Genomic DNA, 25,070 nt, shown 5'->3' on the forward strand with positions numbered 1-25,070 from the left:
ATTTTCTTCAAAGTAGTAAAGACAATGTTGAAGTTCCCAGTGGCCCCATCTCCAAAATAGAGCAAAACAGAGAGGAAAAAAAAAGTAAGCATTGTTTTCCATCTCTCAAGAACTGCCAGTCACAAAAAGACAATGGATAAGCCTTAATTGCATTATGTATTTTTTGTATCTTTGTGAACGTTATATACACTAAGTACACAGGCACACACACAGATGTCAAGACAAAGGAATGTAATTGATGCAGCCACAGAGCTGAGAAATCAAGCATTTCAAAGTCAGAAAATGCAATCTTAAAACAAAAAAACTCTCCCTGAACTCTACCCTCCTGTATTTATTCTCAGATAGGATTTTGTCATAGAAAAGAACAGGAGAAATAGCGGTGATTCCAACAGCACAAACAAGATAAAAACAGTTTTTGTGCAACTCAGCATAACATCCTTTACCAAAAACACTGTTTGGCTCTCCCAAGTCTTTAGGCTGGAGAACTTCAACTCAGCCAATTTTCTGCAACTCCGGTCACACTTGAATGCCAAAGGTCTATTAATTAAGATAGCTTTAGTTAAACCTTCTTCCTGCTGAGCTATGACACCTAATTAAATTTGACAAAGTTATTCACAACTGAGACAAGGATTTAGAAATCTAAGCTAAAGATCTCCCTGAAGTAAATAACATAATTAGCAATATCTTTCTGGCCATTCGAATGCTGATGCTCTCATAAATTAAACATCACAAATCCTACATACATCCAGTTTCCCTTTGTTTTATGTGAAATAATAATCATTAATTAATTAATTCTTCATACTGGTAACAAGAACTGACATTTTATGAAATGCTTTACAAGTTCACATATGAACAAAGTGCTAACGTAGGTTAGTAATGTAAATGAAGTAACATTAATTCCAGCAACAAGGGATTGGAAACAATAATTCCTGCAGCGTGGCAGAAGTTATCAGCTGGAAATGCAGAAGAGAAGACTGGGGATGCCAGGATGATGGGATACATAGTATATGCAAAAATAATTATGAATGTGATCCTGAGATGTTTCAGCCAAAACATTTCCATTAAAAATAGCGTAACATTCAAGGCAATGTGCAAAGCACTGCTGCACCTTCATCTGAAATATTTTGTTTACAATTCTGATCATCCATTGTTCAAGAGGGATGAATTCAGGACGCAAAGGCAGTGCAGATGACTCACATCATCCAAAGAATGGATCAGCTACAAAACACAGGAGTACAATAGCCTCATTTGTTTAACCTAGTGAAATGAAGGTCAAATAGGGATACCATATAAACATCAGAAAGCTAAAATAACTTCTTCGGCTACAGAATAATGCTGGCATTTGATTGAAATTGAAATGGAAGTGGAAATGAATACAGTTATGCCATAATTTATGTTTTTAACCAGCAAAGAAATAAAGTTCTAAAACAGACAATAGAACAAGTGGGAATAGAAACCTAACTGGTTTTACAGGGACATTTGTCTAACTTGAAGTAGGGGCTGTATGACACACTTGCTTGCAACAAGGGAGATGCAAACTTAATGATCCAGATGGCCTATTTGAACTGTACTGTCCTACATAAGAATCCTATATGGATGGTATATAACCCACAGGTTTTCAAGGGACCAGCCACCCTCAGAAATCCAGCCATCACCAATGTTTCAAGGACTGCAGCAGGAAATACTCCTGAAAATAAATCTTTATTTTACATCAAGAGCTCTGAGGCAATATCTACTTATATTTACTATATATCCCCCCAAAAATACTCTGGATTGCTATGGTTACATGTGCACTAGTAGTGGCTGCTGAAAGCACTTGGGGTCAAAAAGCAGAGGCAAGCTCCTGTGGCCTGGTCCCTGGGTACCACTGCCAGGCTGTGCCCGCTGGTGCAGCCTGCTGCTCCCAGTGCAGCCTGCTGCCAGCTGCCACGCATCAAGCACACGCTCTTGGAGAGCTGCGAGCCCAAAGGACAGTGCTGAAGAAGCCAGGATTTGGAAATTCTGGCTCTCCACAAGAGGACAGTTTGTTAACATAAGCTGTGGGCTCTGCAGCTTTCCAAGACCGGCACTTTGACTTCAGCCTGCTTTTCCCAATGATCATCTTCTATGATAAAGGAGTGGTCACACGCAGAGACTGATTTCTGGTCCATTTGCAGTCCTGTGAGTGCCCACGATCTAGAGAACCATGGCTACTACATACTGAAAAGCAGCTTTTCCTGCTTACAGCAGTCATCTACCATTCCTTCAGCAATCTCATTAAGCTTTGTTTTGCTTTGCTGACACCAGCGCTGCCAAAGAGATCAGCTGGCGAAGGAGACTGCATTAGTAATGTGGTTGGCATTTTGCCTCCTGCAGTTGAGATCACTTCTAAGCACTGGCTCTCTACCAGCCCACATGGATGGATGGCCTAAAACTCTGTCCCTCTGTTCAACTCTCCAATCATTTAGTGCATTTGCCATTGAGCTATTGCAATGGCCTTGCTTCATTCCACTGATAATATCTGTAATTATTATTTTTCATACCTTATATCTTCTCTTCCCTAGTCAACCTCACAAGCTGTTGAAATACTTGGTGAACCTGTGTTCTGTTCCTAAATCTCCAACTAGACCTGTAGCCCATTCGTCGTAACTCGTTATGACACTCCTGCTTTACTGGAATATTTCATTTAAATTGTTTTTCACTTGGACTAGAATCTTGCTTTTCCAGGCATTCCCTTGTGAAACACTCATCCCTTCTCTCTTGTTCACACAAATCTTTTCATTTCACTGACCACTAATGTGAAGTGAAAACTATTTCTTCTTCATACAGTGGATAAATACCCTTAATGCAGCGTTCAGGATGACATGAATCTCAGCCATCTAAAGATCAGCCTCATTCAATCATGTAGATTCCCTCTATAATCATAGAATTACAGAATCATAAAATGATTTGGGTTGCAAGGGACCTTTAAGATCTTCTAGTTCCAACCCCTCTGCTATAGGCGGGGGCACCTCCCTCTAGACCAGGCTGCTCAAAGCCCCATCCTGCTTAGCCTTGAATACTCTCAGGGAGGGGTCACCAACGACCTTGCAAAGCAATCTGTTCCAATGTCTCACCACCCTCACAGTAAAGAATTTCTTCCTAACATCCAGTCTAAATTACCCTCTTCCAGCTTAACAACATTTCCCCTAGTCCTGTCGCTACATGCCTTATAAAAAGTCCCCCCCAGCTTTTCTGTAGGCCCTCTTCAAGTACTGGAAGGCAGCTACAAGATCACCTTGGAGCTTCCTCTTCTCCAGGCTGAAGATCCCCAGTTCTCTCAGCCTCTCCTCGTAAGGGAGGTGCTCTCCAAGAGCTCTCTGGTCATTTTTGTGCCCCTCCTCTGGACCAGCTCCAGCAGTTCCCTGTCCTTCTTGTGTTGGAGGCCCCAGAACTGGGCACAGTACTCCAGGTGTGGTCTCACAAAAGCAGAGTAGAGGGGCAGAATCACCTCTGTCAACCTGCTGGTCACACTTCTCTTGGTACAACCTAGGATACAGTTGGCTTTCTGGGCTGCAAGCACACATTGCCAGCTTATGCTGAATCTTCCATCATCTGGGACTCCCAAATCCTCCTTAGGGTTGCTCTCAAGACATTCTCCACCCAGCCTGTATCTGTCCTTGAGACTGCCTTGACCCAGATGCAGGACCTTGCACCTGGTCTTGTTGAATTTCATGAGGTTGGCATGAACCCATTTTTCAAGCCCATCCAGGTCCCTCTGGATAGCATCCCTTCCCCCCACAACTCTCTGAGTGCAATCATACATCCAATTCCTTATCCAGTGAGAGGTCCATTCTCCAGTTTGGCAACCAGGATGTCACATGGGACAGTGTCAAACTCTGCACAAGTTCAGATGGATGACTGAAAGGGGACTTCCAGAAATTCTGAAAGTTCTTCCAGAAGGAAAACTTGTATCTTGCTAACACAAAAGACGTCAGTTTCTGAAGGCAGTGTATGTCTCTAATAGTCAGAAAACTAAAGATAGATGAACCTGATGATTGACGTTTTATTTTTTGACATTATTTTGAGAACAGTAAATAATTATAAGCTAAGTTAAACTGTTTCTAGCTCATTTCAGAGAAGGCAAACAGAAGCACATAGAGAATATATGACCCGGCAAAAGACAGACTGGCTATCACTGTCAAAGCTGCAGGAAGAACACAGGGGATCGTCAGTCACAGCTCTGTGTTGAGACCATTAAACCACACCTCTTTTCAACAAACGTCCTTTTATTTGTTGCCAGCAAACATCTCAAATACAATTTTACAGGAGTTATTAATTGCGTGCAGGCCTTGCCTTTAACTAGCAATAAGAGCAGATCTCACACCAAGAATTTTCTGAAAGTGTTGCTCATTCATGTCCCCTAACCTCTTCAAGCCGACACAAAAAAGGAGCCAAGTGCATCAGTTTAGAGCCATTCTTCACTGCTCTGTAGTCAGTAGAAATCCAGTGGAGACACAGTTGTACAGAAAAGGGTAGGAGTTTTTGGTTGTTTTGTTTTTCCCCCCAGGAAAAAAATGGATACAATCAAAAGTAAACTTTTCACAGTCTGATCACAACGGTGGGAGGCTTGCTAGCTCCAAAAGCAGTTTCCAGTGAAGAGCAAACCTTCACATGTACTGTGTCATCTCCCATCCATAGAATACAGGCCATCAATCTTTCAAGTTCATACGGTATTCAAGCCACTAGAAAAATGTGTTTGTACATGTCTACATGTACCTGCGAGTGCCTGCATGTGCACTAACAATTTTCTAATTCATAGAAACTAATTCTTGATAATTAAATATTCAGCGTTACTCATTCCATATATGGCTCACCAGAAATTTGTATGCATCTAGAGCAGAACTCTAGAGAGTTTGTTTTCCACTTTATTGAGCCAGATCCAGCCTTTGCAGCATAGCGACCTGCAAGATCAGGAAGGGAGAGGTATGGCTATAAAATGAGAGTAAATAATTAGTGGTGCAATGTAGCCATAAAACCACTGAGCAAATACCCACTTCGTCTCCAGTCCATGGAGTTGCAGAGCTTGCTGGCAGCCAGGGAGGGCATGCCACCGAGCAGCTCAACTGTGTCTTACCAAGCAGCTCAACTGTGTCCTATCAGAGGCCACATGGGAGTCTAGAATTCCTGCTGTCAGCTTATCAGAAACAGTCATAAGACAAAGAGAAGGTTTTGCTCTTTTTCAAACAACTCAGTAACAGAGATCAGAAAGTAGTGGATTTGTTTCTGGTAGAGGTGGCAGTATATCCTGCACTCACTTTGCTACTGCTAAGAAAAAGAAAACATATGAATGCAAAGCAATTGCATTTTAAACTCAGGTTATAAGCCCTGTATCCTGCTCTTCATGTCCCGCGTTTCATGCTGTGGAAAAGCTGCAGCGTGCCAGAAAGGAGCTCTTTTTCAGTGTACAGAAATAAAACTGAGAAAACCAAAAACCTACATTATGTACCGCATTTAAATCTTTCTTATGGTAAGCAACAGCCCTGGCCAACCAGCCACAAACGAAAAGACACCTTAATGGTCCAGGAAGGTCAGAGTTCTTTGAGTTAGGTATTGAGCAATGGAGGTGCAGGCTGCAGATGGGAGGTTTGGGTGTGAACACATGCCAAGTGCATAACAAAACTCGATTGAAGGAAGCCAATTTTAAAATTTCCATTTGAATTAGTCGCACATAGATCGCAGGAATTCCACACATACCCTGTTTGAGAAACCAGAATTTTCAAGGATCTTCGATCTGTAAATGACCGGCACAAAAAAGGACCTTCTTTGATTTGCTTTGCTTTCTCAAGACAAAAGTCATCATCAGGCACACCCAAATATTTACCCTGGAAAATATGTGGGAGCAAATAATTCTTGATGCGATTCGATTGAGTTATGCAGGGCATTTTGTCTGTGTTCACTGAATCAATGCTTTTTTCAAGATTTGTGTCCAGTTGATTCAAAATTAAGAACTGAATGTTTTGCTAAAAGCAATCATGCAGATTCTCAATATTTCAATTTCTTCACACTTTTCTCCCTCTAATCTTTTATGTACTTTGTTTTGGCATTCTTTTCTTACTTACTCATGAAGAAAGAAACAAGAGCTCTAGTCTGTAAAACTGACAGAAGTTCAAGCAATAAGTCAAGTTATAAAGAAAACAACAACAGAGATGCTGGGATGGGAGCATCTCTTGCAAAGAAATCAGTTCAGCCTGAAAAATCTGAGTGCTAATGGGTGGACAGACTTTACTTTGTTTTCAAGTCTTGAATTCTCCCCATTCCTGTAAAATATCCCAATTAATAGTCCACCATTTAGGAGGAAAACACAAGGTTGATGTAGTATCTTAAAGCAAATGATTCTTGCTTGGCTGCGGGGCAGTGTTCAAGCAATACATACCACAAGATTTAACATAACAGCAGCTACCCAAAAGAAATCCACTCTCTGTAATGCATTCCACTGAAGGCTAAATAGCCTTTCAGTGAACCTACTGGCTCACTCGTTCCTTGAATGGGATCTTTAAAGAACAAAAGAAGATCTGATAGACATTTCCCTCATTGTAAGGCTTCCCAAATGCATACTGCATCCTTGCTTAGCACGAATTTTTAAGTATGAAGGCTAAGTATCAGCTTGCCTTACTAATACCTGTAGCTGTAGGCCACACAGCTACATAATAATGACTTGTTTGACTGATTAAGGTGTTTTCACCTAGTTTTGTTTAGATGTTTACTCAAATAAGAAAAGCAAATATCTGGTTCTTACAACATCAGCCCATTTCACCTGTAAAACTATAGAGGAAAATAATACAAGTGACTTTGTTAGATGTGAAATTTACTGAACAGGCTCTGTTCTGTAGCCCTACCAAAGCAGCCCCTTGCATTCCTTACAACTGTTGATAAGAATATTGACTTCTTGCATGTGGACTATTACTCACATAGTGCTTTTAATATATAAAACACTATAGTTATATAAAATATAGTAGTTAGCATATTAAAAATATGTTCCATCTCTTACTAATGACACATAATGGAAAAATAGATTTTATGATTTATTCTTCATTCCTATATTTCTTTGCTTAGGTCCCAGTTCTACTCAACCTTTACTGCAGGCTTCTTGTGTCCACACATTGTTATCACCAGAGTATCTGTAGTATATTAAGCTAGGCACGTACGTAAATCATTCTAGAATGAAAGACACTTATTAATCACAAAGAATGGCATTCTCTTTTCTACATTATTTCTTTGAAATTACTCCTAAACATTACTCCTGCTTAGGGGTATAAATGAGATCTATGTGGGAAATAGGATTTTGCTGTCTCTTTACACACAGGTGAATTTTGCCCAGTGAGTGTGCATGTTGACTTTCCACTGTAGAATTTCTGATCCCCCCGATTCTTCATTACTATCTGCCAAAAGCTCCGTTGTTAGTTTGGGTTTTTGTATACATGAAGTCAGATTTATGACCTTTGTGGTCAAAATATTCCACATTTGATCCTTTTTCTGATCACTTTTTACTCCTACCCCAGCACTGATCACGACTACTAAAAAGGCTTAAATGCATTACTGACTACTTTATTGATTGCTCTTGTAACTAAATGGCTGTTTGTTAACAGAGTAATTCTTGGTTTTTAGAGCACTGTGGAACGAATGTGTTCCTGAGGGCTTCACTATGTAGATGATGTCTGCACAAATATAAGAAGCTCTAAGTTTCTCAAGTGCTTATTTCTGAGAACTTCCAGTTCTAAAGGACTACTGTTTGCAACAGTTTTCTTCGGGAAAATTGGAGCGTTTAAGGACTTTGAAATTAGGGACAAATTTTACAGGACACAGCCTGTTTTGAGAAAAACATTCATTTGTGCCTTTGTTATGTAACTATTTGTCCCAAAGCAAGAAGGTACAACTGCTTTTGAATTTGAATGCTATTTTGCCTGTCATAACTTTAAAAATATTTCCCTTAGGCTGTACACTTAGGCTTACACACCTTTTCTGTTTTCACTTTATGATTTTTATGATTGCACTCTTTTTATGATTGCACATGAAACCTCATAAGTAAAAAGTTTGATTTGAATTTCAGTCTTTTCAATTCGTACTTCTTACCTGTCATAAGCACATAACAAAAACATGTAATTTTGCACCAAGATATAATCCTACAACAATATATTTTCTTTTCAGAAGTCAAGCATTCAGATATGGCAGAATAAAACAAACCGCTGTAAATGGCTTAAGTAAAAACCATTAGGATTATCCAACGCATGTATTTTTTATGAAATTCCAGAGGATCCACAAGCCCACAGTTCTCTATTTCCGACTATTCATAGAAGACGTGGCTGATCAGTAGCAGTTTACCTAGGTTTTTTATTAGAAGCCTCTACTGTAAAGACAGTAGCCTCTCTTGATGTCCTCTGCAAGTGACTTGTAAGGAGAAAAGGTGGTAACGGGCACAATAGACATTAAAGTGAGTTTCAGAATAGCTACAGCAGATTCCTGTGATGATATCTCTAAATAATTGTTCATCAAAGGTGGAATTTCTCTGACTTGAATCTGGTCTGACCATGTCTTGCCAGAACTTTTGCTGAGGGGGCCCTTTGGAGAGGTAATAAGTGTAGTTCTGCTGCTCATGAATGGAGTCCAAAGTAACCTGAAGAGATCACACTTTCAGTGTAAACATAAGAGATTAAATTCGAATGTAAAATCACCTTCATGTTTTCACAATCTTGATCTTCTCAGTTCCATGCAATCCAGACATCCCAGACAGACGGATACATGAGCAGGTGCCTCCAGCACCAAAACACTTCCAATTGCAGCCATTAACATGCCAATGGCTCTTTCTACTTCTGCCTCTAATAAAACCCTCTTACCAGCTCTCCAAAAACATCTTTGAAAACCAGCAAAGCTGCAGTCCTCCCCAGCTCCCATTTCAAGCCAGTTCTCTCCTCTCTGAAGACCTTATCCTCTCTTCTATCTTTCTTGCATACTGCAAAAGGAGACAATATGGGAATAAGAAACTCTTTGGCAATCTATATAGACCCTGCAACTCATTCTTTTGCTGTATGTGTAATCCAGGAGAGGTAAGATCTCATTTCTGGATAGTTTTCAGTAACTTTTTCTTGTTTTGGTAACTGTTTTATTTATGTTTGAACGTTACTATAGATACTGGAATTCAGCCTCATGAAGTTATATAAGCAGGCCTTGCAGAGGCGAGGGCAAGGATGTCAGGACAGACAGTCACATCCTCCTCTATGGACCACATGCAGGAGAGCTCAGTGTGGGAGTATTCAGAGGGAAAGGCACCCTCCATCCAGATTTGTGAGTCTTTGTGGGTTCCTTCAGACCGTTGGGACTAAACATGTCTGACCCACGTGGGAATGATTGCATGAAATTAGTCAGATACTCATCAAAAATTTTTCAAAGGATTGTAGAAGAATTTGTTCAGATGTCAGGAAATGGCAACATGTACAAGCAGCATTTCATGGTTTGGGGAAAGTTGGTGGCACATATCAGAGAGCAGAAACTGAAACAGAAACAGGTGATCGAAAAGACTTAGGCACTAATGTCACATTGGCTGACATTAGTGATTAGTGATTTTAGTCCTTGAGTATGGCTCCTTTCTGAAAATACAAATTAATTTTCTTTTCTTTTCTTTTCTTTTTTTTCCTTTTTTACCCAAGACCGTGGCATGCAGAGAAACCAACCCAGCTCAGAAGAACCTGGAGCAGAGTGCTGGTGTGGTAATACACTCTGACCCACCTCACCCCAGAGCAGAGCTGGGCAGCATCTGTGACAGTGGTCTGCTGGGGCTGCCTCCGTGCCTGAGACCTGAGGTGCAAAAGTCACCAACATGCTCAGAGCAAACTCCAGGCAAAATTACCTAATCACGGTGGTATGCTTTGTGGCCTCAGGCATTTTTCTATTACTCATGAATATTTCTCTATCACATGGCATGGAAAAATAAGTTTCTAGACCAACTTGTCAACACACTGCCACCATCATGTTCATAATTCTGGAAATGACTTAGAAAAAGTTCATTAGCCTCAAAACCTAACAATTCTCTACTGTTCCAGCAAATATAAATGGATTCAAAATAGACACCTTGATGTAGGAAGAGGAAAGAGGACTCACCTGTTTTATGTGCTGTTTCAAGAAAGGCATTTTCAATTCTTGACACACTGAAACATACAAGTCCATATTTCAAAACCAAGACACACATTTGAAAGTTCCACAGAGAATTTTCTGGTTTAGAACTACAGTTTTCACCCTCACTTGCTTACACTGCCTTAGTTTTCCATGAGTTAAACAGTGATGAGCTTCCCCATCTCACAAAAGTGCAGCAAGAAGGAACTCCCTTACAGAGTATGCAATACTTTTCACTGAAGTTTGAAGAAAATGACCAATTAGAAATTATCTGCATCACAGGTATATAACGTGCCCGCCTGCTTTTTATTTATATCAGTGTCAGCTGTAATCTCCTGTTTTTTGACCACTACTACAAATGCTGCTTTTACAAGTAGTACAGATGCTGCTCCTTCTTCAGTGATGAAAGGAGAGTGCTCAGCAAGGCAGAGACATAGGGCACAGTCACTTAGGGCCGGAAGTGAATAAGAACTAATTAACATAACACAGCAATATAGGTGGACAGATTTTGTGAACAGAAGACCTGCATCACCTTTCCTGTTTTCTTCACCCACACCTGCTACTCTAGTTTTATGCCTCAGAGCCCTTTGCATACCAACTATATCGACATTAGAGCTTTTAACATGTAGATTCATATATTTATGTATTCTTCATACATACAGTGATCCAAATATTTGCAAGCTATGTGTGCAGGACTGTAATTGAAATAGAGTCTCTGAAGCTATTTAGTTCATCTGAAGTAAGTATACTGTTACTAATGCTTCGGTTAGTAGTTTTAACAAATCATGTAAATCAGGTCAGAAATGGGACCATTGAATGTGCATGTTAAAAACACAGGGTTTATGTAAATATAATGAGGGATGTTAAATGATCCAGCACTGATAAGGCAAGGAGGTGGCCATGACTGTAGTGCTTGCAGTGAGCAGATAAACACACAGACGTTCAATTTCTATTTCCTCCTTCAGTCGCCAGCAACAAAAGTGAAAAAAACCAAAAAGGCCAGTTTGCCCTATCTGAAAAATGCCAACAGTCTGAGAAAACAGTATCCTGGATGTACTGACTCCACCATGCTTTGACAATCTTTCAAAAGTGTCTCAAGATACATACTGAAATGTCGAAGACTTAAAAAGACTTTGGTCATTCTGGAAAATGTAATACTGACATTAACAGTTGTATGTAGATAGGGAGGCCCAAGAAGTAACAGAAGTGGTAAGTCTTCCCTTAGAGCTCAGATTGGGAAAGGTTTACTTGCTAGTAATCCTGTTAGCTTTCAAGATTCCATTGAAAAACACTGAGTGACATTAAAATATTCATTTTATCTGATTAATGAAAAATGATGAAGGTGTTTGGCAAAACACACTGTACAAATGCTTTTCCTATTGTATTGAAAAAACTATGAGCACAACTGGAAGATTTGCACATATTGTGAAATAGTTTCTTTGCTTTCACGTTATTTTAGCAACACTTGGTATTTCCCAACAAAATCCTGAACAACAAAATGAACTGCAGGCAGGATACCAATATAGTACCCCATGCCTTTAGATATTCTGAATGCTGCATGCTCTGCTATCCCAGTACCTGTTCTTTAACAATCTCATAGATTGTGTTTGAATTCTAGCAGCTGCCAGAGTATTTCAAGGAAATGAAGGCCACTTTAATCAATCAGTTGTCTCTAATATGTTTCCTTGCTCAGAAATGCCAATGTGACCTTACCATTTGCTGAATCTGTAAGTAATTATTTGGGTTACTTATTAAGGTAACACACCCTAGCTAGGATGAAAAACCAGACCTACAAGATAATCCTCATCTCAAGTTTCTGCTGGCTGTATTGTTTCAAAGTATTTGCCTGTATTATAATAGTGAAATTTCATCTGTGTTTTGTGCTGCAGTGGGAAGTACGAGGTACTGGAGGTCAAGGCACTCACCATCTAACAGGAGTATTCTTTCATTAATAAACAAGCTTAGAATTTTGTTCTGCATATAGAAAAATTCCTCACTGCAGAAAATGTATTGCTGAGTAAATAATTAAAATCTTCTGTCAAATCACCTTTCATTAAAATAGGTAGACTGATAATGATATTACTAGGTTCCTGTGTAGAAGACAGAGGATTACGTTTCATGTAAGGGGAGCGTATTTCACTCCACAGCCCTTATCACCCCAAATATCAATCTTTTTGTTTATACACTGATATTCTAAACAGCATTGCTTACAAAGATATTTTGGAAATACCATGAAAATAACAATGATGAAAATAGTAGATAGGTTTATATGAAAAAAATATATTTTTTGAAAGAAATTGCAGCTCTGTTTTCCCTACATACTTCTTTTGGTTTTCATACTTAGGATATGCAGTAAGGAAAAAAAATGATAAAAAATTGATGGTACTGCTGGTAAAAACAGAGAACAATATTTGATCTCCATTTATAACCAATAGACACCACTCTTGCTGGAGTATATATTTTGCATGTTTGGAGTACACTATGTGGAAGATAGTAGCCACTGGCTATTCCTTTACTTTGTTCTTAATGTTTCATAATGGTAATTTTAACCTACAAGTTATTTTCATTCAACCTTACCAAGTACAACATTTTAAACATGTCCATCTGCCATGGACAGCCAATGGTTCTTCTCTTCCCCTAGAAATGGTACAGTGTAGAATCAGAGCATCAGGCTGAAAGGGACCTCAGAAGGTTGTTTAGCCCAATGTCCCAACAGAGCAGGCTCAGCTCTGAATTCAGAAAAGCAGCTAGACAATTACAGGGGTTAATCCAGTCCAACCTGGACAGATTCTGCAAAGTTTTATCAAACAGCAAGGGAATGAATTATGCCAACTTCAGAACATGTCTTCGGACAAAAGAATTAAACTCTATGCTTTGTCAGGTAAATCACTTCAGAGCCTCACAAATCAACAAAGAACTGCAGTAAATTTTCAGTAAACATTCCAGAGTAAAAAAGAGACATTTTTGAGTCCTATATTAACTTTTCAAATTCTGCTAGCATATATTTTTCACACAACACCAGCTTTTCCAAAAAGAAAAAGAAAACAAAACAAAAGAACAACATTGTTTCCCAAAATGGCATCCTGTCAGAGGCTGTTTTTGAATATTGGGCATTCTGAGTCATTCGTGACTGTGGAAATTCCAGTAAGTCGAAGGAGTTATGTCAGCCCTGAATTTGAGTCTGAATTTCTGACTGTATGTCCTAAACTGAACAAGCAAGCAAACTTCCCAAATGAGAAAGGAGGGAGAAAACAGCAAAAATGGACATAAGCTTCTTCCTTTTTTTTTTTTTTTTTTTTTTTTTTGAGGTCGTTTCTCAGTCATTCAAATTAGACCCAATTTCTCCATTCAGGCAGAAGTACACCTGAAATCTGTCTCTGGATACGAGGCTTACAAAGGTCAATCTGTGTCATATAAAAGTTAAACAAAGCTGAAGCTGTACATAATTAAAAAAAAAAAAAAAGACAAAGTAGACAAAGAAATGTTTTAATCAAATCAAAATAACTAACAAAACATCTTAAGGCTTATCTGTTTCCCCATCAATCAAGCAGATAGATAATAACTGGTGACTAGATATAGCACTCTTAACTATAGACTACTGTGATTAGATACCCTTAACATTCTCTCCGCAGAATCACAGAATCACAGAATGGCCAGGGTTGGAAGGGACCCCAAGGATCATGAATCTCCAACTCCCCTGCCACATGCAGGGCCACCAACCTCCACATTTATTACCAGACCAGGCTGCCCAGGTCCCCATCCAACCTGGCCTTGAACACTTCTAGGGATGGGGCATCCACAGCCTCTCTGGGCAGCCTGTTCCAGCACCTCATCACTGAAGACCCATGATACATGTTTCTGCTGGGATGAATCACAGAACCACAGGATGGCTTGGGTTAGAAGAAACCTTTAATGATCACCTTGTTCAGCTCCCCTGCCATGGGCTGGGACATCATTTACAAGATGAGGTGACACTGATCTGGCACTGCATTCTGAGTTGTCTGACTCAAAGTCAAAATAACTTTTACATCATACGGACAGACACAAATTGATATATCTAAATTTCATTCATCAACAATTCAATTTTCTGTCTAACAAAAGTGCAACAAGACTTTCTGACAGTAGCAAAGAGGAGTGTTACTTCTCTGGACTTCCCATTGATTCCAGGCTTTTGCAGGGTATTATGGAACACAAAATAGGTCTTCTGTACAGTCAAGGTCAGCAGACTCATTTCCATTATATATACAATGAATTACACTGAACAGAGTAACTCACTTATATACATATTTTTATCGCTTTCTGATGGGAAAGAATAATGGGCAGAAATTGACATGCAACAGGATTTCTATAACGAAAGTACTGACTGCGTATATATTTGTATGAGCAAATCACTTAGCCTTTTTTGTTTTCTGTTTTACACAGACTATGTTTAGTGGGGGGGGAAACAAAACAAAAAGAAAAAAAACAAAAAACAGCCCCAGTCCCAGTCTTCAACACAAATAAAGTACAGATGTAAAGCTGACGACCAGTAAAAAGACACAGACTGTGATCTTAATTACACCAATATCAATATCTATACCTCCTCTGAGCACACATCACAGCAAATTTGATGGGAAGGGATTCTTCATACCCAAGATTATTGACAAAAACATGTCTGCTGTTACTGCTATACTTGTTGCTATTCTTTCTGCTATGGAAATCTCAAGTCTCACTCAGCTACATCTTAGACATAATACTTAATACAACAATCTTTCTGCACATCAAATAATGAAATTCAACCTCAGCAGCCTTTGGTAAAAGTTACAACTGCAACAAATACTTGCTTGTTCTCAAAAATATCAACATATATAAAGAAATTAAATCCCCCTTCTCCCTCTATCCCCAAAGCCTCTCTCTGTAATTTTGATTGCTGTCATGGACTTGAGGGCTGACCCTTGGAGGGCTGTTTTTTTATTAAGGGCAGTCATGTGTGACTGGATGGTTTTAACTAGAAAGAGCAGCCATCCATCCCTTCCTTGTGTGAGGCTGTGAGCACAAAAGAGCCTTGTGTTATTGCAGCTGAAATTTGTTTCTGCACAAAATGAGAATTCATTTTAGCGGTGAGCAATGATGGTAGTTGTCTTAGTCCTGGGGCAACAAGAAGGGGAGGCAGGGAGGAGGAATCTCAGCTGGTCTGGGCACCTGGAGGAGGGAGGCCTCCACCCAATGCCCATCCATCTTATCACCAGCTCTGACCAAACTCCTTGGGTGATGTCCTCCCTCCTACACCTGCATGGCAGACCCACAGAGTCTGACTGCACGCCACAGTCCTACCTTTCCCCTAAGCAAACAGTAAAGTACCAATTATGCAAATGCATAGGATGACTCACATGTTACTCACCTGTCCAAGAAGCTACAAGATGAGGGGGTCACCATTTGAATATGAGAAGCTTCAATAAATGTTTAGATGTTATGCTCTGGGACATGTTTAGTGGGGAAATTTTGGTAGTAGATGAACAGCTGGACTAGATCATCTTGGCGGTCTTCTCCAACCTTGGTGATTCTATGATTCATCCACACAGTGAAAGTGTGCCTTGTGTTGTACTGTGAAGTTTTTAGTATCCAGAAAAGCCTTTCATGAGGACCTGCAGATTGATAGTACCCACACAGCTCCAGAACTGCACGAGCATCGTCTGTCAGGAGACAGGGCTGAGTCACACAGCTCACAGCAGGCTATGTCTATACTGCAAGCACAACTGATGTGATGGGAATACAGTGCAAACATCACTGGGCTAGCTTTAAATTAGTCAGCTCGGGCACTGATAGTAGTCTAGCCATGGAGCTCAGGCCAGCCTAACCCCTCAGCTATTTACCCAGCTTTTGGGGCATGTTTTCCAATCCACCTGCTGCAGCTGGATTGCTTACAGCTCCCAAGCCAGCTTGTTTAAACCCAGTTTGGGTACGTCTGTGACTGCAGTGTAGGCATATCTAAGCTTCTAAATCATTTAAACTCCTCCTGTTCTAATTTCCACATTTCTGAAAACTTGGAATTACAACACTGGGGTATACTGTTACTGTGCTGCTGAGATTAAACATTTGCTGTAGAAGAAGTATCAGCATACCGTTTTAAGTGTGATCTAGGGTTTTCCCAAGAAGTGTACCATGTTTAAGAAAAATAATGAATATTGCATAATGAATATGCAGTGACCTCTCTCATTCATTCCAGAGCTAGTTTAAAGAGTACCAGATGTACAAGGTGAATATCCAACACCTCAGATACATACGCTGACTGCAGTGGACATTCTCCTTGTATAATGCCACTCACTGACTAGACAGTAATTTTGTAATATGGATCAACTTAGAATAAATGCCAGTGTAATACTTTTGTTGCTTGGGACCAGGAAACTGCTCAAAGTTCTTCCCATAACCTGTAGATGAATTAAGGATTGGAAAAATGCTCAAAATTCTTAGTTTCACATTTTTAAAATGATTTTACAGAAGCACAATAAAACGCTTTACCTTTAAAAGCCATAAATTTGTGTACAATTTAAGTCACATTCATCGCAAAGGTAAGTTAGTGGATGCAAGGGTTCATTTCAACACGGCCAGATTTGATCCTCCAGTAAATATCAGGTCATCTTATACCTTTTAATCTAACGTTTTTAATAGTTTCTTTCTGACAAGGAGGCACACATTCCATTCCACTCAGTCCACGTACCTGTCTGACCATATCAGAAATCTGTATGTGCCATGTTCTCCCTGGCACTTCTGAGTGTGAATTGTACATTTCATAACAAGGGCTCATGCCATGTGCTACAAACCAAGGGAGAACAGAGCAGCATTCCTCTTTTCTGTCATCCCAAGGTCTTGCATGCCACTGCTCTTCAATCTGTTTTAAGAGAAGTCACTCAGCACATCAACATTTGAACTGCTGCTGGGACAACGGGCAGAGCAGAGATGGAGGAGGTGTGGTACTGGAAGACGTTAAGGGCTGCCATCAGCCAGTCCTTTGATCCAGAAACACTTCCAGACCTGGTTAAAACTGCTGGGTCTGTGAACCAGATGGTGGGGATTCTTCACATCCCAAGCTTCCCCCTCCCAGCTTCTCGATTCCCACTGAAAGCAATGAGATTATGTTCACTTCAGAATTTGGACAGCCTTTCCAATTTTTGGTTAAGTGTGAAAAGCAAGCAAAGGAAGACAACTGAGTGTGGACAAGTGTACAATCCTGCTTTGCACCACAAAAGCATCATTAACACCCTATTTCTCCTCGTTTGCTAACATTAATTCTAAGTGACTTCACAGAACACAGTAAAATTACACTGGATTAAACGTGGTTCATCTGAGGCCACCACAAGGTAGTAGTTAACAGGAAACACCAGTGACTTTACCAGGAGCAGCATGCTCACCACTGCCAAATATTTTGTCCTGTATCACAGTTCGACATCAAAACCACTCTGCCCCAACTTAAGAGTTGTAGCTAGTAGTGACATCTCTGCTAGTTCTCTAAATAAAACAATGCCAAATTGGGATTTGTGTTATATTGAGTGCATTTACTGCTACAGCTCATTTTCACAGCCATAACAAAATGCTTTGAGCCTGCACGTCTGTTCTAACACAACAATTTTGTTTATTTTATAGGCTTACAATAAAAAAAATCACACTTTATGAGCTACATGATAATATTTCAACAATACTTTGTTGTGACATGATGCAGTGTAATTATCCAGGAGATACTACAATGTATTGTTATGTCAGTGAGTCATACCCTTCAGGGCTTCAGATCAGTGCCTTGGTTTGCTTTTTAATGCCGTTCAGAGTAGCAAGCGAAGTCAAGGGACACATTGAGACATCCTAGAAATAAAGATGTAGACTGAACACGTGCTCTTACAGCACTATTGACTCAGTTAGCAATAATCAAGGAAAGTAGAAATAACAACAACCCAAACGTGCACAGATAGCCATGTTATGCTGGTGCCCTACTCAGGGCGTTAAGCACATAGACGGGTCTCAAGGAGCACCTACCAAGCGTGGCGGTCGCCCATTGCTTGATGCGTTAGGTGTCATTTATCAACGAAGAGAGGATGGGATTTTACATGGCACAATGCCTACATAACAATTTCATGCACAATACAGTGTGTTTGCGGCAGAACTTTCACCAGAGCGGAGCAGCAAGCCGAGATTACTTTTCTAAAATAGTTTTCCAAGGGAAGTCCACAGGTGGCTACGGAGACAAGCGGCCGCCGTTTCCTATCGGTACGGGCAGAAGCGCGCCCCGAGCGGCAAGCGCCGTGCTGGGACGGGTCTCGCTTCCACAAGTCCATCCGCGTACCGGAGCCCGCAGGTCGCTTCCAGCTGCCAGGCGAACCGCAGCGGGGCCGAGCCGGGTGCTCTCCCGCAGGACACCGAACTCGGGGACGGTGCCGCCCGCGGGGCTGAGGCGGCACGGCCGGGCGCGACGGGCAGACTGCAGCCGTACAAAACACCCCGGCACGGGCCTCAAGCAGCCGAGCCGGGCGAACCGCCAAGCCGGACGGAGGCGGGCCCACACCTCTGCCCCCCGCCCGGCCGCCGGTCCTCGCCTCGGCCCGGCCCTCCCCTCCCGTCGCGCCGAGGTGCGGCGCGGGCAAGCTCCACACCGCCCAGCTGCCTGTCCCAGCCCCCGCCGGCGTAGGCAGCTCGGCGGCAGCGCCCCAGAGCGAGCACCTCCCTTCCTGCCCCCCGGGCGCTGGGTGTTGCTGTTGTTTTGCCGCCGCAGGTCGGCCGGGGTGGGCGCGGAGAGAGGGAACGGGGTGCGCTGCGAGCCGGGTGCCAGGCGCACGCCTCTGCCTGACAGCCGGGCGGGGAACAGCAGCTGGCCGGGCAGGTTTGTCAGCGGGCGTCGGCCCCGCTCCCCTCCACTCCCCGGGCTGCTGGGGATAATTAGTGTCTGCGCGGGGCCGTCTGCCCCCGGGAGGCAGGGCGGGCGGCGCGCAGTCAGTGCGTGCCCGGCTGTTTTGCTCGCTGACTCGCCTCTGCCGAGCCTCCACCCCGCGGGCGGGAGCCGCCCTCCCGCGCTCCCCTCCGTGACCCTCCCAGCGCTAACCCCGCCGGCCCAGGGAGCCTGGCAGGGCGAGAGGCGCCGCGTCATGTGACAGCGCGGCCCGGTGCCAGCAGCCCGGGGGGGAGGCGGGCGGAGGGCGGGAGGCAGGGCGGCGGCGGGCGGCTCCTCCTCGCACGCAGACCCGGAGCCACCGCGGAGGCGCCTCAGCCGCGGGACACGCCGGCACGGAGCCTCCGCAGCGCCCCCGGCCCCCGCCGCCCCGCGCCATCCCGGCCCTGCGGGAGCACCGCGTAAGTGCGAGGACCGGGACGGGAGGGAGCTGCGGCGGCGGGATAGGCTGCGGGAGGGGAAAACTTTGCCGGCTCCGCGGTGCCCGGGGCGGGAGCCGGGAGAACGGAGCCGGGCGGAGCGCGGGGCCGGATTCGCTTGCCCCCCGCGGCTCCGGCGGCGTCTCCCGCGTGGCGGCGTGGCCGCGGCTCCGCGCACCTGCGCGGCCGCCGGGGGCGCCTGGGGACTCTGGACCCTTCCTCGGGGGTCCGGCCCGGCCCCTCGCGGCTCCCCCGGGGGTTCGGCCGCGGGAAGGGGGAACGGTGTCAGCGGATCCCAACGTGGCACGGCGTCGGGCGGCGCTGGGGTGAAAAGAACGGCGGGTTCTGCGTGTCCATCGGAGGGCGAGTGCTGCCCGGCGGCGGGGAACGCCGCTGCAGGAGCTCGCCGTTGGAAAGTGCTTAACCGGGGACGATACGGGCTCTCGGAAATAGGTTTTCCCGCATATCGTCACCGAGCGTAGCACCACGTTGCAGCGAGGTCGGTGAAGTTCAACCACGCAGCGTCCAGGGAAGCGCCGCGGTTAAACATGGAATTAGAAATAACGACCGTAGTTCGGCTCCCTTTTCTGGACGTCGCTTTGTAAAGCCGAAAAGGGAGCGGGATATTTGCTTTGGAGCGGAGTCAGCGGCTGCCTGGGGACGCCAGGCGCGGGTACTGAGGCGGGCGCCCGAGGGCTGCGTGGGGCGCGCAGCGGAGCCGGGCTGCCTCGTGCTCGTGCCGCTGCCCGGCAGACGCGGTCAGGTACCTGCATTGTCCGCTCGCTGCGTTCGCTTCCCGGCCCCTGAAAGAGCAGGAAGTGGAGCTGAGCTCTGAGGGCTGTATTGTTACTAGAAGCTCCGTTTGGGTGGCGGGAGGAGAGCTTTGAAGACTTTATTTAAGCTAATAATATCCGTGAATGCTCGTTACCTGCATCCAAGACAAAGGATTACACGGCTCCACGGTAATGACTTTTTCCACTGAGTGCTTTTAAGACGCGTGTTCTTGGTAATTGCATGAGGAACTCTGTGTGAGAGGAGCTCCATCTGGATCTGATAATCCTGCCTGACCCTGGAGAGTTACTTCAGACCAACCTTCGTATCTTTAAGAACTTTTTGTCTAATATAAAAATACAAAAACCTGAGTATGCTGACATGAGTGACCGCTTCTGTTTTTGTCCAAGCAAACAAATGCTTTTTTTTTTTTTTTTTTTTCCTTCCCAGAATGCGCTGTGCAGACTGGGAGGGAGACTGGTGTCAAGGGCAGGGAGAAAAGATACTAAATGTGTTGCTTCCTTCCACGAGGAACCGGACAGAACTTCCTCAAAGTAGCAGAGCCCTGAGGGAGCCCTGAGGTGCTCTGGGGATGTGACCTGTGCAACCAGTGCCTGCATTGCCAACAGCAAAAGCCTTCAGACAAATAACCATGTAAATGTGAGCGAGATCAGACAAAGGTCCTGAGATGTTGGAGATAGGAGTTGCGCAATACAGGTGCTGCTTACAGTCCCAGATACTCGCCATGAAGAGGAGCTGGTAGATCAGCATGGAGCCGACAGCTGCTGGAGCTGCTGCTGTGACCCACCATGTAGTTTGCTGTGAGACAGCCTCACCGTGGATAGCATTAGGTGTCTCACCCATAGGGTACAAGCAACCAAAGCATGTCAGGGAAGATGGCACTGAAACCACAGCTTCGAAGGAAAACACACCTTGAAGTTGCCGTTAATGGGCATCTGGACCAGATGCACCCTGGCTCTGCTTCCATCTTGAAGAATTCGTTTGTCGAGCTTTGACAACAACAGTATTACCTCCACAGGTCATGAGGTGAGGTCTGTGTGAGACAGAGGGATGGGGAAGGCAAAATTCTGGAACAATTTGCTGAGCTGTGCCAGATGAAGGAAGCCAGGAGAAGCCCCTTAACAGTTGAAAGCAGTGCCTGCAGGGTGCCTATGGTTCTGTCCGTAAGGGTCCATGCTTTGGATGGGGAGCTGGCTGCTGGGAACAACGAAGCTGTGCTGGTGTTCAGCTACTGGTGATATGAGTCCAGCAATAAATCCATCAGCCCAGGGAAGGCTGCAGTTAATCATCTTGACCCATGGTGTCTGAAAATCTCCCACTCCTTCATGTTGTGCAGGGCGCCTGTTTGTCAATAGGGCAGGTCCCCTGCATAAGGACAGTGTTTTTCTTCACACCCAATGAACAAACACCTCCACCCACTGTTGTTGTTTTAAAAGACTCCAGCTGCTCATGAATATAGGGTCAGGGAGGGCCGCCTAAATGTTTCTGTGTGCTTTCTCCCCAGTGCAGCCAGCAGAGCTGTTTCCTGTTCTTTGTTTCAAGGCTGGGGTTTGCGTCACACATTCCAAGTGGCATATGTGGTGCTCTTTCCTGTTTCGAGCTGTTTTCTGGTGGATTGGTGGCCTCGTCCAGGCCCCTCACCGCTGCCCCTCAACTCCCTATCCCCACCCAGTGAGTTATCATGTCCCTACACACACAGTTGCTTAAGATGCCTGCATTATGTCATCATGAGATTTCCAAGTTAACCTTTAACATGCACCCGCGAATCCTAGTATGTTTATGGGGGTGACCTGAAGCGCCCGCTCCCTCTGCTGAGAGCCAGTTTTCTCCTCTGGCTTGTGATGCCAGCTGGGCTGGAATCGCTCCATTAAAGCCACGGAGTTAGGTTGGTGTGAGAAAAGAGCCCACATCTGCACAGTCATCTTTCAGAGGGAGCCTTGGCTGCCGCCCTCAGCCAACCTGGATGGCCCACTGCGAGCACTTTGCAGTTCAGTTCTTGAAAGAAATACACTCTCTTTATCCGTACTGGAAGATTTTCTGTCTCACAGATGTAATGCAGGAAATGAGAGTGCTGGCTTTTCTTTGGAATAAACAGGTATAGCTGTTCTACATTCGATGTTTCCATAGGTGCAAAAATGATTTTTCAGTTCTTGTTTTTATTAGTTGACTTCTCCCCATGCCGATATAGAAAAGCATCAAGAGGAAATGCAGAGAGAGAATGTAAATGTTTCTCTTGCCTTGGGTCTGACTGCTGAGGAGCTGAAGGATCCAAGCCAAAGCTTATTGAAATCAGGAGAAAGGCTTGCATCAAAATCAGTGGGCTTTGAATCAGGCCCTGGATGAAAATGTAGGGCGGGCTGTTTATTTCTCTGTCTCTTACACGCTGGAATATGCATGTTTCCAGTACACACTGTAATATTCCAACTCTCCTATTTCATTAAAAAAAAAATAATCATTTTTTAAAGTAGCCTTTTAGTATCTGACATTGCTCTTTTGGATGCTAAGAAGTAATTGTGATCATTGTGTGTTTTAAATCTTAAGAAGTATTTGAAATACATGCTGTAAACTTCCTCTCTTGGGGCTTAATTATAGGGGGAAAAAAATTACAAAATTATATGCACATCCTTATTTTAGTTTTTGTTTTTTTTTTTTTTGGTCCAGAACTCCAGATTACAAGAAGCATTTGTCCACACAGTTTTGGTAAGTTTTTTTATTGATTATTTTCATTTGTTACTGTCACTTATTTTTACTTAATTATTTTTACTTAATTTGCAGAGGATTTCAAACATTGACTCTTTTTTCCCTTGACAAAGGAAAAAGATTGCAGTTTGATATTGGAAACTAGCATATAGTGAAAACAGTAAATGTTGTGGTTCACACCTTTTTGTTGCTAGAAGTTTTACAAAATCCAGGAAAAATTAAAATTATAGTAGTTTTATAAACCAACTTCTTAATATTAATGAGTACTGCCAACAGGAGGTCTTCTAAAGTTCCTTTATACTGTCAGCAGTGGAGCTTTGTGTTTTCATTCCAAGGCTAGTTGCTTCCAATCCAGAATATGAAGTTTGGCAGGGCTGGCTTGAGGAGAGATTTAACCCTTCCCTATTAAGGATTCAGTTGATGCTGAGCCTTCCTTTGAGGGCCCTGTAACTATAGTGGATAGTTCCCAAGGGAAAAAAGTGCAAGTGTACATCAGCCAAATGGAAAGATAAAGCTCTGGTAGGCTTTTAATAGTACACTAAGTCAGAGTAAAATAATAATAACAAAAAAAAAGTGGGTGGCCTGCCTATTATGCAGTCAGTATACTATCAACAAATGCGATCCGTGAAGGCATGTTCAAGAGTCCAAGCTTCTTTGATCACATTTGTACTCTCCGCACTCTCCAGCTCTTCTCCCTGTTGTTTTTATTTCACTTCTGGAGATACGCAGAAGTTCATTGAAGTTTGCCCTGTATTCGAACCCTCATTCAAATTAATCATTTAAATTATTTTTCATAAATGTACACTTATTTAGGATTAAATTTTTTTTCTTCTAAAAATCTCTCTCATGTTTCATGGAACAGTAGTATCCTTCATGTTAGAGAACAGTATTTTCTACCATTCTTCACCCTTATTATGAAAAGTTAGGATTTGTATTTGTCCTTTAAAATTATCCTTGAAATTAACCTTTTAAGAAAAACATAATAAAAAAGTTCAGTTTGGAAGAGAAAGATTTTCATACCATTCCACATAGTTCACTTGTTTTCAGAAGTCTGATCCTTCATAGTCACTAGGCTATTTCTCGTTCTAAGCAGTAGCCTGAGACAGGAAACCAGACAGCAGTCCGCCCCGATAAGGGAGAATATTGTCTAATGGAGGTGCCTTGAGATCTTTCTCACTCCCTTGGATTCAGTAGATGTAGAACTGAAGGTTTATCAGGGTTCCATTTTTTCCTTGATAGAAACGAGGTAATTTTAGTGAGCACTGCAAGAACTTTTTTTGCCCTTTTTACATTCAAGAAATCCATTTCCAGACACGTGGCTTCAAAGAGCCTGCAAGTGTTGCAAATTTAATTGAAATACTGATTACTCTGCTACACAGCTGATAAATGAACACGTCAAAGCAATTCTAGGTCAGAGTGATGTCAGCAAAGCTGGACTGCGTAAGCTGCTCAAAGTTGCAGATTTTTCAGTGTAGAACACAGATGATTTTAACACCAATAAAAAGCCAAAATAGTCTGAAATGCTCTAAAGTGTTAAATGAGCAAATAAAATTTGCTGTTACATAAAAGAAGAAAATCTAATTGTTAATTTTTAAAAACAAATTATTCTGATCAAAATAATTGAGGCATCTAGTTTAAAGGCATATTAATCTTAGAATGAAGTAGGTTGGAAGCACTAGAATGCTATGTATCAGTTCATGGCATTTTTGGAGAGGTTTATGTTTATTTTTAGATGGCACAACTTAATGAAATCTAAACAGAATATTACTGTTGATCCTAGTGTCTCTTTCATGCCTAACAAGTAAAACATTCAGTAGAAAATTTTTATCTAGGTACCTCTTTCATCTCACACAGTATACTGGCTTTTCCAGCAGTTACCATTTCCCAGAGGAAATTCAGTGAATAAGCAAGCCCAGGGAACTGCCCATCAGTAAAACATTTCCTTGGTGTGCTAGTTTCTCATGAATTCCCCCCAGCTGTTCCTCGAAGGCCAGCTGTGCTGCTCCCTTCCCCCTGCACTGTTACTGAGCCTTTGTGCCTTTCTGATTTGGGCTGGGTCTGACTGCTCTGCTCTGCTCTGCTGTGCAGTGCTGGGGAGGTTCTTGGCCTGCTGCTGTTTTGAG

The 25,070-nt window shown here is 43.0% G+C and overlaps 1 protein-coding gene and 2 long non-coding RNA genes across 5 annotated transcripts in view; 1 reads left to right on the forward strand and 2 right to left on the reverse strand.

The window, feature by feature from the left end:
• Positions 1-8,851: 8,851 nt before the first annotated feature.
• LOC122157122 lies at positions 8,852-15,821 on the reverse strand. The gene is made up of 3 exons (XR_006167770.1): positions 15,506-15,821; positions 10,114-10,160; positions 8,852-8,968 (listed from the first exon to the last, which is right to left on the reverse strand). It is a non-coding gene; the product is annotated as an uncharacterized LOC122157122 (long non-coding RNA).
• Positions 15,822-17,630: 1,809 nt separating this feature from the next.
• LOC122157044 lies at positions 17,631-18,473 on the reverse strand. The gene is made up of 2 exons (XR_006167761.1): positions 18,130-18,473; positions 17,631-17,958 (listed from the first exon to the last, which is right to left on the reverse strand). It is a non-coding gene; the product is annotated as an uncharacterized LOC122157044 (long non-coding RNA).
• Positions 18,474-19,373: 900 nt separating this feature from the next.
• KLF3 (Kruppel like factor 3) overlaps positions 19,374-25,070 on the forward strand; it is a 29,128-nt gene continuing 23,431 nt past the window's right edge. Inside the window, exons 1-2 of one of the 3 annotated variants that reach the window (XM_042811971.1) lie at positions 19,374-19,437; positions 22,909-22,947. The gene's annotated coding sequence lies outside the window, so the exon portion shown is untranslated. Of the gene's footprint in view, positions 19,438-20,702; positions 21,274-21,293; positions 22,343-22,908; positions 22,948-25,070 lie in introns of those variants that run through there. The other 2 variants (XM_042811972.1, XM_042811973.1) reach the window with 2 other exon arrangements.

Source organism: Centrocercus urophasianus, unplaced genomic scaffold, assembly GCF_019232065.1.
Source record: "Centrocercus urophasianus isolate 14NV4802_14NV808 unplaced genomic scaffold, USGS_Curo_1.0 seq_13, whole genome shotgun sequence".
Lineage (NCBI taxonomy): Eukaryota > Metazoa > Chordata > Aves > Galliformes > Phasianidae > Centrocercus > Centrocercus urophasianus.